Source organism: Acomys russatus, chromosome 18 (assembly GCF_903995435.1).
Source record: "Acomys russatus chromosome 18, mAcoRus1.1, whole genome shotgun sequence".
Lineage (NCBI taxonomy): Eukaryota > Metazoa > Chordata > Mammalia > Rodentia > Muridae > Acomys > Acomys russatus.
Window position 1 is genome coordinate 8,002,925 of NC_067154.1, and position 15,256 is coordinate 8,018,180.

Sequence of the window (15,256 nt, forward strand, 5' to 3'; positions counted from 1 at the left end):
TCTCTGTGTTAGCCTTGGCTGTCCTGGACTCACTTTGTAGACCAGGCTGACCTCAAACTCCCAGTGATCCGCCTGCCTCTGCCTCCCGAGTACTGGGATTAAAGGTGTGGGCCACTACACCCAGCCCTCAGGACCTTTGGAAGAGCAGCCAGTGCTCTTAACCTCTGAGCCAGCTCTCCAGCCCACAAGGTCAACCAGAGTTTTGAAAATGAAAACAAAACCTTCTGTTCTACCATGAGACATACTACCACAAAGGTAGAGGTTAAATACCACCCATATATAGGCATTAATACGTGGGTGCCACCCACAGGGAAAGGCCGACACTAGGTAAGCCCTGTGTTAGACAGGTGCTTCTAGTTTCCACTATGACCAAGGCCTTCCTGAGCATGTTAAACTGCTTCCATTTACTAGGCTCACTGATATTGGTGTGTCAGATCGGACGGTGGGATTCCATTATCTCTTTGCTCCTTTACCTCCACAGGCACCAGGCACAGCTTACTCCAGACAACACAACTCACAATACTATTTCTGAAGCTGTTATTTCTGCTTCACAGACAAAGATGTGGTGTGGTGAACATGGAGCTTAGGAAAGTTGCTTAAGACAATATGACAAACAAGCTGAGGAGCCAGACCCAAGGCCAGCTCTGTGTGGCCTAGCAACCTGTGCACAGCTTCTCACTTGTATCTGTTTACTGGCTAGAAACACTTTATTTCTATCCCTTTACTTAATAAGTATGTATTGTTTTTGTAATTAAAAATTAAATTAAAAAAAGAAAAAGCTAGGCACGGTAGTACACTCCTGAAGTCCTAACACTCAGTCTAAAGCAAAAGGAAAGTAAGTGAGGCCGCCTGAGCTACATAACAAACAAGAGGAAGAGGAGTGGGAAAAGAGGGAAATATTTTATTGCAGTCTTTTAAAGCACACCATGCTTGATAGTTCAGTAAATAATTTGATAGAATAAAAAGTTCCAGACGAATTTAAAAAACTGTCACAAATGAACCATAAAAAGAAAAGGAAAAGCCAGGCGTGGTGGTGCACACCTGTAACCCCAGCACTTGGGAGGCATAGGCAGGTAGATCTCTTTGAGTTTGAGGCCAGCCTGGTCTACAAAGTGAGTCCAGGACAGCCAAGGCTACACAGAGAAACCCTGAAAAATAAAACAAAAAGAGGAAAAGGACAAAATCATGCCACTTCAGCTCAAGTTAAACTTGGCTACTACTGTAGCAAACCAAACAACACAAGCTAAACACATGACTCCCTATGAATCAAATGGCTGTGTGTGTGCCTGCACATGTATGCTTATGTTTTGTGTGTGTGTGTGTCTGTGTGTGTGTGTCTGTGTGTGTGTGTGTCTGTGTGTGTGTGTGTGTGTCTGTGTGTTGGGAGAGAGGTGATCAAAAGACTGAACTGTTACCTGAACAGAGTTTAAAAGGCAAAAACATTAAAAGTGGTCAAAGGGTAGAGACAAGATGTTACTAACAGAAAGGGTTGAGGGGGAGTCAAATAAGCATTTTAAATGTGTGCCTTCCAGCCCAAGAAGCACATTTCAAACAAAATAAGAGTGATTCTTTCTACCAGTGAGTCAGCAAAGAAACATATACTATCTGGTACTTACCAGAGTCTGTTTGCACATCTTTCTGTAATACAGTCGACAAACAGAGACTGTCCTGACTCCCAACTCCACTTCCAGAAAGCCTTAAGAATCATGAACAGGAGGGTGCTGGAGAGATGGCTCAAAGGTTAAGAGCACTGGCTGCTCTTCCAGAGGTCCTGAGTTCAATTCCCAGCAACTACATGGTGGCTCACAACCATCTATGGTGTGGTCTGATGCCCTCTTCTGGCGTGCAGGCAGAGCACTGTATACATAATAAATAATCCCCGGGGGTGGGGGGAAGAACCATGAACAGAAAGAAAATGACCTGCAAGACTGTTACCTAATACTAAATTATTAAGGTGAAGTTCAGAATGCTCTGGGCCACTCAGGCAGCAGGTATGGTAGGTACCTGTGTTAGAATGAAAATAAAGAGAGGCCGTCTGTGATTAAAAAGTCTCTTTTGTTTTGTTTTGTTTTTGTTCTTTTGGTTTTTCTGAGTCAGGGTTTCTCTGTGTAACCTTGGCTGTCCTAGAATTCACTCTGTAGACCAGGCTGGCCTCAAACTCAGATCTGCCTGCCTCTGCCTCCCAGAGTGCTGGGATTAAAGGTGTGTGCCACCACTGCCCAGCTTGTGATGAAAGTCTTAGCTTTTCCTATCTTTGACTTAGCAATTTCACTTTCTAGGAATATATTCTGAGTGAATAAAGACCTATAATAAGATATAAATGCCTCAGTATTCTTTTCCATCATTATTTATATAACCACTGGACTACAAACTTTTCAATAATTTTAAGTAAGATGGACACACATTTACAATGCTATATTATTGGTAAAATAACATTCAGAACTACGTATCTGAATAGAAAAACACACAGAAGCAAAATACCAACTATGGCTCTTTTATATTACAAAGTTATGCAAGATATTTACATATCCGCCCTCCCTCCAATCCCAGCACTTGAGAGGCAGCGCCAGCAAATTTCTGTAAGTTCAAGGCCAGTCTGGTCTACATAGTAAATTCCAGGACAACCAGAGTTATACAGTAAGACCTTGTCTCAGAAAAAGAAATAAAAGAAAAGCCATGTAAACCAGGCTAGCTCCGAACTTGTGACAATCCTCCTGCCTCTGCCTTGACTTCCTGAATGATGGAACTGCAGTCTACTTATGTCTGGCCTTTTTCCCAAGCATATTTCTGAAAATGAGAGAAGTATAGGAAGCAGTTTAATAAGGTCTCCAGGCACACTGTTCTCCAACAGTCAAGCGGAGGTACAACAGAGACTCAACTGGTCTTTCTAAGGCTTCCATTTCTCAAGAATACAGGCTGTTTCCTTTCTCCTGTGGCCTGTATCACTAACACTGAAACATTAGTCCCGAGGCGTCTCTCAGTGAGGCCGAGCGGAAGCAGGAGGTGGTTCACCTGTGTGCTAGTCAGCCTGTGAGCTCTGCCCTTGCTTTATCTCTGCCATCTTCCTGACTCAGCAGGCCTTCACAGTGCCTCCTCCTAACTGATAGGCGCTTGGCACTTTGGTTTTTGAGGCAGCCGATGTAACCCAGGCTAGCCTCAAACTCATGATGATCCAGGCAGGGATCACAGTCAGATGCCACCACACCCTTAGTCTTCTTTCAACTCCTAAAGGGAAGGGTTAGAGCATCTGGCCTCAAAGAACCTCTGGATTCTAAGACTTCACTGACTTACAAGTACCTGGCCCAGGAAATGGCCAGATTTTTATCGGAAGAACTAACATCATAGTGTCAAGTCAAAGTAGCAAGGCTCCAGACCTCTTTCCCACTTCACTCCCTGTGCAGGGCACTGTCCTTTAGCCAACCCTCCCCCACCCCGCCCCTATTTTCCATAGAGTCCATTAATAACAAGCTTAGGGGCAGTATCTACTGTTTTCTTCATCCAAAGCCACAGTGCTTTTGGTATTTTACAGCTAAGAAATAAAGGAAGTCATGCTGGGAGGAGTCAGTCAAGACTGGGAGAAAACCCAAGATACAAAAAGCTATCAGCTGGATTTCTGCAGAGGAAATCCAATAGAGATAAAGATACAGCCTGCACTTTGATCTCCAACTGCACGAGAACAACTGCGCTGGACTGAGCACAAGCCTAGACACCTGCAGGCCTGTGACTCCAGCTACCGAGATCAGTGCAGCAAGAAAATCCAACCATTTAGGAAAAGCCCATCACCTTGAATTTGGTTTTGCTTTCCATTTTTCTTTGTTTTGGTTTGTTTGTTTGTTTCTTTGTTTGTTTTTAAGCGAAGGCTGAAAAGCAAAGGTGGCTGTGTCCTCAGTACTGTGTGCAGAATTCTGTAATCTGTGCTGACATCTGCAACTGAAGAAGGCCATTGACATAATAAATGGCGGGCAGAAGACTAAAAAGCTGACCGGGGATTTAAAACTGACAAACAGCTGGTGGAAAAAGGACTCCTTTGAGGATGGCAGAAGCCTTAAGAGTCAGACAGACAACTGAAATTAGCCAGTGAAGACAGCAAAACACAGACAACACCTGTGCGAGTCACTGTCATCAGATGTAAGTAGCACAGCAAAACACTACAGTATTTTCCTCAAAAGACAAAAATGGTGATTTTTAACATGAAATCTCTGTATTTCTTTTCTTTTTTTCTTTTTTGTTTTTTTGTTTGTTTGTTTGTTTTGTTTTGTTTTTTCGAGACAGGGTTTCTCTGTGTAGCCTTGACTGTCCTGGCTGGCCTCGAACTCACATCCATCCACCTGCCTCTGCCTCCCGAGTGCTGGGATTAAAGGTGTGCGCCAGCAAGCCCGGCTCAAATCTCTGCACCAGTGCCTGGTGCTGGTGGAGGTCTGAAGAGGGCATCAGATCCCAGTTACAGATAGTTGTGAGCCAATATGTGGTTGCTGAGAACTGAGCCCAAGTCCTCTGCAAAAGCAACAAGTATTCTCAACTAAGCCATCTCTCCAGACCCTCAGTGACTTTAAAGAATAAATTCTTTTTTTAAATTTTTTATGAGTTTTACATATTTTTACATGCATTGGTATTTTGCCTGCAGGTATATCTGTGTGAGGGTATGGAACTGGAGTCATATACAGTTGTGAGCTGCCATGTGGGTGCGGGGAATTGAACGTGGATCCTATGGAAGAGCAGCCAAGGCTCTTAACAGTTGAGCCATCTCTCCATCTCCTAAAGAATAAATTCTATGGAAGAAAAAAAAAAACCCACAAAGATGGCAAAGAACTTATACAGCAATTAAAAACACTATAATGGGAGCTGGAGAGATGGCTCAGTGGTTAAGAGCACTGCCTGCTCTTCCAAAGGACCTGGGTTCAATTCCCAGCACCCACATGGCAGCTCACAACTGTCTGTAACTCCAAGATCTGACACCCCTACACCAATGCACATAAATTAAAATTAAATAAAATAACAACCAAAAAAAAAACCTATTATGGCCCACCATCACAGTGTATTTATATTTTTTTCATCAACTTATTTAGTTGGGGGGTTTTTTCGAGATAGGGTTTCTCTGTGTAGCTTTGGCTGTTCTGAACTCTCTTTGTAGACCACGCTGGCCTCAAACTCAGCGATCTGCCTGCCTCTGCCTCCCTGAATGCTGAGATTACAGGCCTGTGCCACATCACCCAACTTTAAATTTATTTTTTAACATTTATTGTTTGCGTGTGTACGTATGTGCCCAAAGAGGGCAGAGGGTTGTTGACTCCCAGACCTGGAGATCCAGGCAGTTGTGAGCTGCCTGATGTCAGTGCTGAAAAGTGAGCTTGGGTCCACTACAAGAACAATTATGTGCTTTTAAGCACTTGGGCCATTTCTCCAGCCCCATGTGTTTACATATTTTAACTGTCTTGTTACATATGCTGAGTGTATGTTCCCAACCGATTTTTGTTTTGTATTCCTCCCTCAGGATATGAAATATTTTTGCTAAAAAAATATTTAAAAGGAGTTGGAAACAATTAAGATGATAATATGTGAGAGGACAGAATTACAGGGTAAAGTGTCCACAAAACTCCCATTGGGGAGTTAAACATTAACATCATAGCCAGTCTCAAAGGTACTGGCCCAGCCAAATGGAAGACTATGCAAAAGCAATGGTGAGCTAATGGGGGTGATACTTCAGAGCAGGCACAGGAGTGTCCGTCCTAGACTGCCTGCTTTCCCCAATTTACTGCAAACACAGACTTGCTCACTGGCTGACGGATACCTGAAGTTATTAACTACTGAAAGCATTAGGTTCTGGTCTGTATTATGTCAGTGCTGGTCTCTTTTTCTTTTTCTTTTTTATTTTTCTTTTTATTTTTTAAGATTTATTTTTCATACAGTATTCTACCTGTATGTGTCCACACACCAGAAGAGGGAACAAGATCTTATTATAGATGGTTATGAGTCACCATGAGGTTGCTGGGAATTGAACTCAGGACCTTTGAAACAACAGAACAGTGCTCTTAACCTCTGAGCCATCTCTCCAGCCTATCAGCGCTGGTCTCATTCTTCAATCGACTACCACTCTCCTTTGTATGGCTCAGTCCCTGGGATTTTCTTTAATGGGTCATTGGGATGCCTCTGAGCAATACTCTACATTGCATATTACATAGAGAAGCCACGCTACCAAGCCAGTCTCTCTCTCTCCCTCTGTACTTCAAGGTTACAGATTTTATTTTGTTTTGTTTCAGATCCTCCTTCTCTTCCATCACCCCAAGACACCTGAAAGACTGAAAACGTGAAAGGGGCGCATGGTTTAGGCAGGTGAGGGCAATGCTCACAGATGAGCCTACCTCTGTCCGTGAGTTCCCAATTTCATGTGCACACGATTTTCTATTTCACAGAACCTACAACATGAGAGAAATCTTTTCCCGTTTGTTCAGCTGCCCTGTTATCACAGATTCTCAAAGGGAACACATACCAAAAGGAAAAGGAAAACAAAAGTAAATAAAATGTATGTCGGGTTGCTTGTTTTTTGACACAGGCCTCATGTCAACCAGGTTGGCCCCAAATTCCTTTATGTACCTAAGGATAGCCTTGGACTCCCGATTCTCCTGAGCACCCAGCAAGGGCTGGTTTCAAGTGTGCGCTACTACACCCTGCCTGGAAAGAAGCAACTTGCCAAGAACTTCAACTACTTAGTTCTCCAGCAAAGATCAGTGGGATAACTTTAGAACTTTAATTAAATATCCTTAGTCCTTGGTCCTTGCTTTGCTCTGCACTATATACTACGACAGTTACAGCCTTGTCAGAACTACCTCTGGTGAGATGCTCTTGTTTCTAATGCTTGATTCCACTTCAAACAGTGCTTTAACCCTTTAACCCCTCTCCAGGTCACTACCAAATGGTGGCGTGCTTGCCACCACAGCATGTGTGAAGCTCTGGGTTCTGCAGGTAACAAATAAAGCAAACTCGGCTAGACAGACATTGTGTCACTGTCTAACTCCATTACCACTCTTTCTTGACTCTGACCACTAGGGTGGTGCTCACAACATAGAGCAGGCTGGCCTGGAACTTCTGGTGAGCCTCTTGCCTTCCTAATGTTGGCATTATAGGGGCCAACCACAAAACAAAAACCTTTTCCAGCCAGCACAGTTTCTTCTCAAAGTTTCTACTGTATTTTGGAACGTCCCCTCTCTCCTAGAACCCACTTTTCTCCCCCACCTGGTCACTGAGTCTTTTTGCTCACAGGCAAAGAAAAAAAAAAAAATCAAACCTCTCAATCTAATCACTAAGAGATTCCAACACACATCCAAGTATTTAATAACGGTTTTTCTTCTAGGAAGGTGAGGGGTGAGAGAATAAAGACACATACACCACAAGCTTTTGTTACTTCTACCCCTCACCTTTGGTGATCCAACAGGTTTCAAGAATCCTGAAGGTGCTAGGTCGGGGTTTGCTGGCTCCAGCCTGAAGTCCTAACACTGCAGAGGCTGAAGAAACAAGTTCATAAGAACCTCAGGCCAGCCTGGGCTACATTGTGACCTTTTCTCAAACAACCAAACAAAACAAAAGCCCACACATAATTCACATCCACAATTCGAGGTCTCCTCCTGAAAGCATTTAGACTAACTTCAACTCCTCAGGCTCTCCACAGGCAAAGATCAGGAAATTCTCACAGGAAAGGGTACGTTTTACACACCAAGAAAGAGTTTCTTAAAGTGGCTTTTCTTTCATAACAAATTATGTAAAAAGTCCTCTGCTGGAATAAGTTGTTGAGAAAGTCTAGTTTCACTCAAGATTATCAATGTCCCGGGGAGGGGGGGGGGTAGGGGAACCACCATCCCAGACTCTACAGAGAGTTATAGTCACTGGGCCAGAGGGGAAAGCTAACTGTTGAGCAATAGACAGGAAACTCCGTGGTTGGATGGATGGATGGATAAATGGATGGATGGATTGGGGGGTTGGGGGGAGAGGATGAGAGGGGATCAAAGAGTCCAGCCTTGAAATGCCAGACTCTCCAAACTGTTAGAACCAGACAAAGTAAAGAAGGACGCTAAAGCCTCCTCTTAAATCACATACTGCGTTTCCTCTTTCCCAGAAGAAGAGGACCTGATAAAGGCCTTGGGAACCTAAAGAGCAGCAATCCAGACTTGGGGGGCTGACACCCACCGAATTTCAGTGGGCTGAGAGCCAAAGGTATCTCAACAAGGGCTAAGCAACTGGCTCCCTGTGTGGACTAGGGAAAGCACCTGGTGCTGCCCGGCTCATCAAGCTCTGGCCAGGGGCCTGTCCCTACAGAATAGTTGCCCTATTCTGGGCGGCGCAAGGACCCGCATCCCTCTGCCCTCTGCTGCGGCACACCCAGGCCCCGGGCGGACACAGGGCACAGCAGCACCTGGACCCCTGGCAGGAAGTGGCCACCTGGAGAGAAGAGCACGACCTGCAGCGGCGCGCAGCTGTGCCGGGAGAGCCGGCCAGATGTGGGAGCGAGCACCGGGAGGTGTAGGCTGCGCTTCCACAAGAGATGCTACGGTGGGCCGCTAGTGTCCAGCCCCAGCGGAGCGAGGCCCCCGGAGCGGGGCAGGCCTACTCCGCTGCGCCGCCGCAGCAGCTCCCAGGCATAGGCACGGCCGCTCGCGCCCCCACCCCGCACGGCCGCGCGCTCCGCTCCAGGGTGCCCGGTCCTTCTCGCCAGCCTTTCCTGCCCTGCCCCGGTCCTCGGGCTCCCATGCTGCTTGAACTCCTACCGGCTTCCAGTGAGGGACGAGCCACCGCCGTAGCCTGCACGAAACTCCGCTTCCCACAAGCCGCTCTGGCCGCCGGCTGCGCGCCTCTGAGGCCGCGCCGGATCCTCCGCTCCCCCTGCCGGCCGGCGGCCATTTCCGACCGGCGACAGCGGAACTTGCCGAAGACCAAGCCCGGAAATGGCCGAACCTGCCTTCGCCTGTGAGAGGAAAACACAGAAGTGTTCGTGACTTTACGGACGCACCCGAGAGCCCTCCGGGATCCCAGGCTCAGGCTGGGTGCTGGTGATTGTGAGAAGGACCAGGCACGTGGTCTTGAGGAGGAGGCCCCACAAATCCGGGTAGCCCTCAACCTAAATATAAGCTCATGTCCTATTGAGGTGCCCTGCGCTAGCAATGACCCACAGTTCTGAAACACTTTCAAATAGCTGCAAATAAAAGGTGGGGCTGAGTGGATCCCCAACTTCGCAAAAAAACAACAGGTTAATCAAAGTTGTGGGCTGTGGGCTAAAAGGAATACCTTTTAAATACTTTAAAGCCAGCCCCGGTGGTTTGGGAATTGGCAAGACCCAAAAGAAATAGGAGATGGAGAATGGAGGTAGAAAAGTGGTCACGGAGTTAACTTAGAAAATAGTTTAATATCATCTTTTAAGATTAACAATAGTGGTATAACCTCAAATCAGATTGCTTCAACATATTTATCTTAACGGCGCCCTCCCCCAACAAGGCTGTTACTGCAGGGTTTCTCCTCTGCGGAGGCCAGACACACCCAACCAGGTTGGCTCACTTCCATCCCTGTGCTTGGGTGGTCTGCGGCGCAAAAAAATGATTGCACAGCTCCTGACCCTTCCACCTGCCCTGCTTGAGCGAGCCCAGATCTAGTGCTCCGAACAGGGAGGCTGTGAAAACAGGTTTCCATTCCCACAGTGAACAGTGTGGGATAACCATTTCCTTTGCAAAACAAAACTTTTTTTTTTTTTTAAACCCTAGCAACCTATTTTCTGGAGCACCCTCCCCAGTCTTCTTGGTCTCTTCATCCATCTTCAAGTCGGGTTCTGCTCTTTTCCGCCACCTGTCCTATTTTACTTTCCCGTCACCGTGATCAAACACCATGGGCCAAACGCAACTCGGGGAGGAAAGGGTTTATTAGATGTACACATCCCAATCATAGTCTATCACGGAGAGGAACCAAAGGCACGGTAGGACCCTTGGAGCCAGAAACTGAAGCGGAGGCCATGAAGTTCTGCTTTTTACGGGATTGTTCCCCATGGCTGACTTCGGTTTTCTTTTTTATACAAGAGAGACCACCTGCCCAAGGTGGCCCCGCCCACAATGGGCGGGGTCCCTTATCATTCATTCATCAAGAAAATGCCCTTCCAGAGACTTACCCACAGGCCAATCTGATAAAGGAGTTTCTTCCTCTCCCTCTTTCTCTTTTTCCCCTTTACCCCTCTCCCTCTCCCCACTTGGGGAATAGCATTTTGAGACAAGATCTCTCGCGCTCTCTCTCTCTCTCTCTCCCCCCGCACCCCCCCCCCCCCCATTGCATAGCCCTGGCTATTCTGGAATTCACTATGTAGACTAGGCTGGCCTGAAACTCACAAGAGCCCTGCCTGCTTCTGCAGGGATTTAAAGTCAAGTGCCACCACACCCACACCTGAGGTTCCCTCTTCTCAGATGACAGTAGCTTGTGTCAAGTTGACAAGCCTTCCCTTCTGAGGACCTGTTACTCTCCTCTTGCCTGCTGATAAGAGCAGGAGGTAGAAATTGACTAGGCAGTTGGGGGGGAGGGGATGAGGGGGATGGATCACCAGCCCCTTTCTTGGCTGAAAGCTGGAAATGCCTTTGGGAATGTCTATAACTTTCTCCTTGCCAGAGGACAAAGATGCCACAAGTGCTTAAGCCAAGTCAAGTGTCTCTGGTTTTGCCACGGCCAGAGGCTAGAGATGCTAAGAAGAAGTTCTCCATCTCTTTCCCCCAGAGGAATACCCCTTTTCCTGGGAAGCCATACTGAGGCTGCAAGCCAAACTGCAAGAGCCTGGGATGAAAACTGGATTGATCAGCTCAACATCCCTCTTCTTCTTCCTCTTCTATCCACTAAAGCCCTATTAACTTGTATAAGCAGTGAAGCTCAAATGGGCTCTCACTCCCCCTGGGGGACCCCTCCCATTGCACAGGAGCTCCACCTTCTTTCTCTCCCTACCATAGTTTTTTCCCCCCACCTAAAACTCACCCTCCGTGTTCCATGAATTTCATTCTTTGTATCCGAGAGGCAAGAACCAGAAGTGAATTTGATGGCCGTTGAGTTTCCAGGGCCCTCGCCTCTCCAGCTAAGCCCTGCAGAGCTGAGAAAGGCTCTTCTGCCATCAAAGATGCCAGGATATCCCTGTCATCACTATTTTCTTTGCCATTAGCACCAGCCTCTTCCTCTTCCTTTTACTAGATGCAGGCATACACATCAGAGCCCAACCGCCACCTCTGGAATACCAAAATATAACTTTTTTCCCCCCTACCCCCTTTTTTTTTTTTTTTTTATTTTAGAAAACTCAGGGAAGCAGGAGCAAGCTGAAGAACTGAAAATGGGGAAAGCTTCTGTCTGTTGGCTTGAATTTTCCTTTAGCAGTTCCTCTACTTGGCTTGCTTCCAGAGATGCGCAGCGGCAGCAGGCAGGAAGAGCCCTAGCAATGTGCGATGGGACAGGGATGAGACAAGGTAAGAACTTCCAGGGCTTGGTTCATCTCCGTGTTGACAAGAGCAGACTTGCAGGTAACAGCTGCCTCAGGGAAGTTAGTCACCCCGCGGATTTGAATAACAGAGAGGCGTTGCTGCTTCTGACTCGGACCTGATTTTAACTGTACCTAAGCTTTAGGGAGAAAAGGAGACTGGACATTAGACTTGGCTGCTGCTCTCTGGCTGTCACCCAGCACCTCTCCTCCTCTGTAGCCAGTCAGCCTGCCTGAGACTGCTCCTCCTCCTCCTCCAACAACTTGTCAATCTCCTGCCCCAGTTCCTGCTCCTTTTATAAGATGTGCCAAACCAGCAACGTGACTCTGGCTTTTCCTAACACTTCTCTCCTTGCCATTTTAAAGCAGTTGCTGAGTATCAGTTCCACCAGCAACAGTTCCCTCACTGCAAGACTCTGCTCCTGCTCTGCAGCGGTGCCCTAGATACCCTCACAGCCGCAACATCCCCTGAATGCATATTTTATGAATACCTAATTGCCAGGCAGTAGGTTACACCCTTTACGTGCCTGCTGTTTCATTTTTGTCTGGCTAGGAAATGCCACCCTATGGAGGGAAAAGTGAAACTTCACCAAGTTCCAGGAAGCAAGTGCCTGGGGCCACAGAGTGCAAGATAGAACTCAGGACTCCATGCCGTCGTAACTCTGAACCTCACATTTTTTGGTTTTTTGAGACAGGGTTTCTCTCTGTAGCCTTGGCTGTAGCCTTGGCTCACTTTATGGACCAGACTAGCCTCAAACTCACAGAGATCTGCCTGCCTCTGCCTCCTGAGTGCTGGGATTACAGGTATGCACCACCTGCCAGGCTATCAACCCCACATTCTTTTTTTTAAAGTATTTATTTATTATGTTTACAGTGTTCTACCTGCCAGAAGAGAGAAACAAATCTCATTATAGATGGTTGTGATCCACCATGTGGTTGCTGGGAATTGAACTCAGTACCCCTGGAAGAACAGTCAGTGTTCTTAACCTCTGAGCCATCTCTCCAGCCCCAACCCCACATTCTTGACCAGAACAATCTAGTTATTTCACCAGGATATTAAATTCATTATTTCCCACAGTGAATTCATCTCTCTGTCTTCTTTCTTGCTCTCCCAGAATGTCCTGGTTTATAGTGACTTTACCTCCATCTTTCCTGAGACAGAGACTCCAAGCCTGGCATAATTATCAGTGTTTCTCTTTACACTTGCATTCAGTAACCAAGACGTAAAGCCTTGACTGTAGGGTCTCCACTGCCCATCTTTCCAAATTCCCTGGATCAAGTCCCCTTTATTCCTCCCACAGACTTATCTTTTTACCAAAATTTCTGGCTCAAAACCCTTGATCACAGTCACAGTGTTTTCTTTCTTCCAAGAAAGGAGCTGAAGTTATGACACACGCAACAAAGCTAGCTCTCCCTGGCCTCACCGTAGGTGGAGCTTTTACAGAACTTACTGTCTCTACTTTGCATTTTGGAACTTAATCAGAAATAGGTTTGCGCAGGTGGTGGTGACACACACCTTTAGTCCCAGAACTGGGGTTTGGGAACAGGGAGGGTGGTGGGCCTAAGCAGGGAGATCTCTGTGAGTTCGAGGCCAGCCTTGTATACAGAGCTAGTTCCAGGACAGCCAAGGCTACACAGAGAAACCCTGTCTTGTGTGTGTGTGTTGGGGGTGGGGATTAAAAGAAGAAAAGAGGCCAGGCATGGTGGCACATGCCTTTAATCCCAGCACTTGAAAGGCAGGTGGATCTCTGTGAGTTGAAGGCCAGCCTGGTCTACAGAGTGAGTCCAGGACAGCCAAGGATACACATAGAAACCCTGTCTCAAAACAAGAAGGAGAAGAAGAAGGAGGAGAAGAAGAAAGAGTGAGGTCTGCATTGTGCTTTAACAACCATACAAAGAGAGCATACTAGGATAGGAAATTAGGAATTAAGGAAAAGGAGGATCCATTATGCCTCTGGTCCCCAACAGTGCCCCAGGGTCTACCAGCAGTGTTCTGCCTCAAAATAGGTCCTAATTTTAAATTCCAAGAAGACAAATGTGATTGCTTCAATTTGGATCATATGTCCGCCCTTAGATCAAGCAATAAATCACCCCAAACCCACCTGTAAATAGAGCTTCTGTCCAAAGGGCAGAGGCCCACATCATCCTCTCACTTATTTATACATCTGGCAGGTTTAATAGATGAGCACGTATCAAAGTTACCCAGTGTTGACAACATGGCTGTGCCCTCACACCACACAGTCACTTGAAGAGATGCTCCCAGATGAAGTCTAACAGTACTCTCACAGGAGATCATCAGTCCAGCCACACAGGATGAAGATAAGTTGACATTCTGTAAACAGTCAACATCAACGAGTACAAGTTCAACAGAAGTTCAGAGTGTCACTATAAAGAATAAACAAGTCAGCTGGGCGTGGTGGCGCGTGCCTTTAATCCCAGCTCTCGGGAGGCAGAGGCAGGTGGATCGCTATGAGTTTGAGGCCAGCCTGGTCTACAAAGCGAATCCAGGACAGCCAGGGCTACACAGAGAAACCCTGTCTCAAAAAACTAAATTAAATTAAATTAAATTTTAAAAAGAGAAAAGGGGCTTACAGAGCTGGGAAGTAGCTCAGTCGCTAGAGTGCTTACCTAACACACAGAGACTGAGTGTGGTGGTACAGGCCTGTAATCTCATAATGGAGAGGAGGAGGCAGGAGGATCTAAAATTAAAGGGCTTCCTCAGCTGTAACCTGGGATATATGACACCTTGTTTAAAAAGAAAATTTAACAAAAACAGAAAACTACCCAAATGGCCAGCAGCAGACATCAACATAAACTATGACATCTGTACAGCAATAGAAGTGAGCGCTCTGAAGATCTACATCAGATACTGGTGTGAATTCTGTGGTTTACACAATGTTAAGGAAAAGGGCCCGGGGCTGGAGAGATGACTGGCTGCATTATAGAGGACCTGGGTTCAGTCCCAGCATCCACATGGTGAGTTACAACCATCCCCATTTAACTCCGCTTCCAAAGGAGGTGGACACTGGGCATGCACACAGTACACAAACATAGTGCAGGTTCTGGAGAGATGCCTTAGAGGTTAAGAGCACTGACTGCTCTTCCAGTGGTCCTGAGTTCAACTCCCAGCAACCACATGGTGGCTCATAACTATCTATAATGTGACCTAATGTCCTCTTCCGGCATGCAGTTGTACGTGCAGGCAGAACACTGTATATATAATAAATAAAATAGTTTTTTAAAACCAAAACTTTATTAAAAAAAAAAAAAAAACATATATACAGGTGAAACAAACACATAAAAGGCTATTCTTTTTTTTTTTTTTTTTTTTTTTTTTTTTTTTTTTTTTGGTTTTTCGAGACAAGGGTTTTCTCTGTGTAGCCTTGGCCATCCTGGACTCACTTTGTAGACCAGGCTGGCCTCGAACTCACAGCGATCCGCCTGCCTCTGCCTCCTGAGTGCTGGGATTAAAGGTGTACGCCACCACGCCCGGCTCTAAAAGGCTATTCTTAAAAGAAGAAAAGAATCCAGACACAAATAACTATAACATATATGAGTCCCGAACTAAAGTATAAAAACATGCAAAAGCTAATCTTCTCAACCTCTGGACACATGTGTGTTCAATTTGTCAAAATTCATCCTGCTGCTCCGTTACCACTTGTAGCCTTTTACTAGCATATGTCACTCTTGAATGAAACTTTTAATACCTAATTGGGGTGCTGCCATGTGGTTACCCCAGAGCTAACAGTTGTTGTCAGCCCATTCCAGCAGCCTTGGGAA

At 46.3% G+C, this 15,256-nt stretch overlaps 1 protein-coding gene across 6 annotated transcripts in view; it reads right to left on the reverse strand.

Annotated features, from left to right (window-relative positions):
• Extl3 (exostosin like glycosyltransferase 3) overlaps window positions 1–15,256 on the reverse strand; it is an 88,910-nt gene that overhangs the window by 36,313 nt on the left and 37,341 nt on the right. For 2 of the 6 annotated variants that reach the window (XM_051160720.1, XM_051160716.1), the window contains exon 1: window positions 8,757–8,934. The exons of 1 other annotated variant lie outside the window; for it this stretch is intronic. The gene's annotated coding sequence lies outside the window, so the exon portion shown is untranslated. Of the gene's footprint in view, window positions 1–8,756; window positions 8,935–8,998; window positions 9,133–13,678; window positions 13,781–15,256 lie in introns of those variants that run through there. 3 more of the 6 variants (XM_051160719.1, XM_051160717.1, XM_051160715.1) reach the window with 3 other exon arrangements.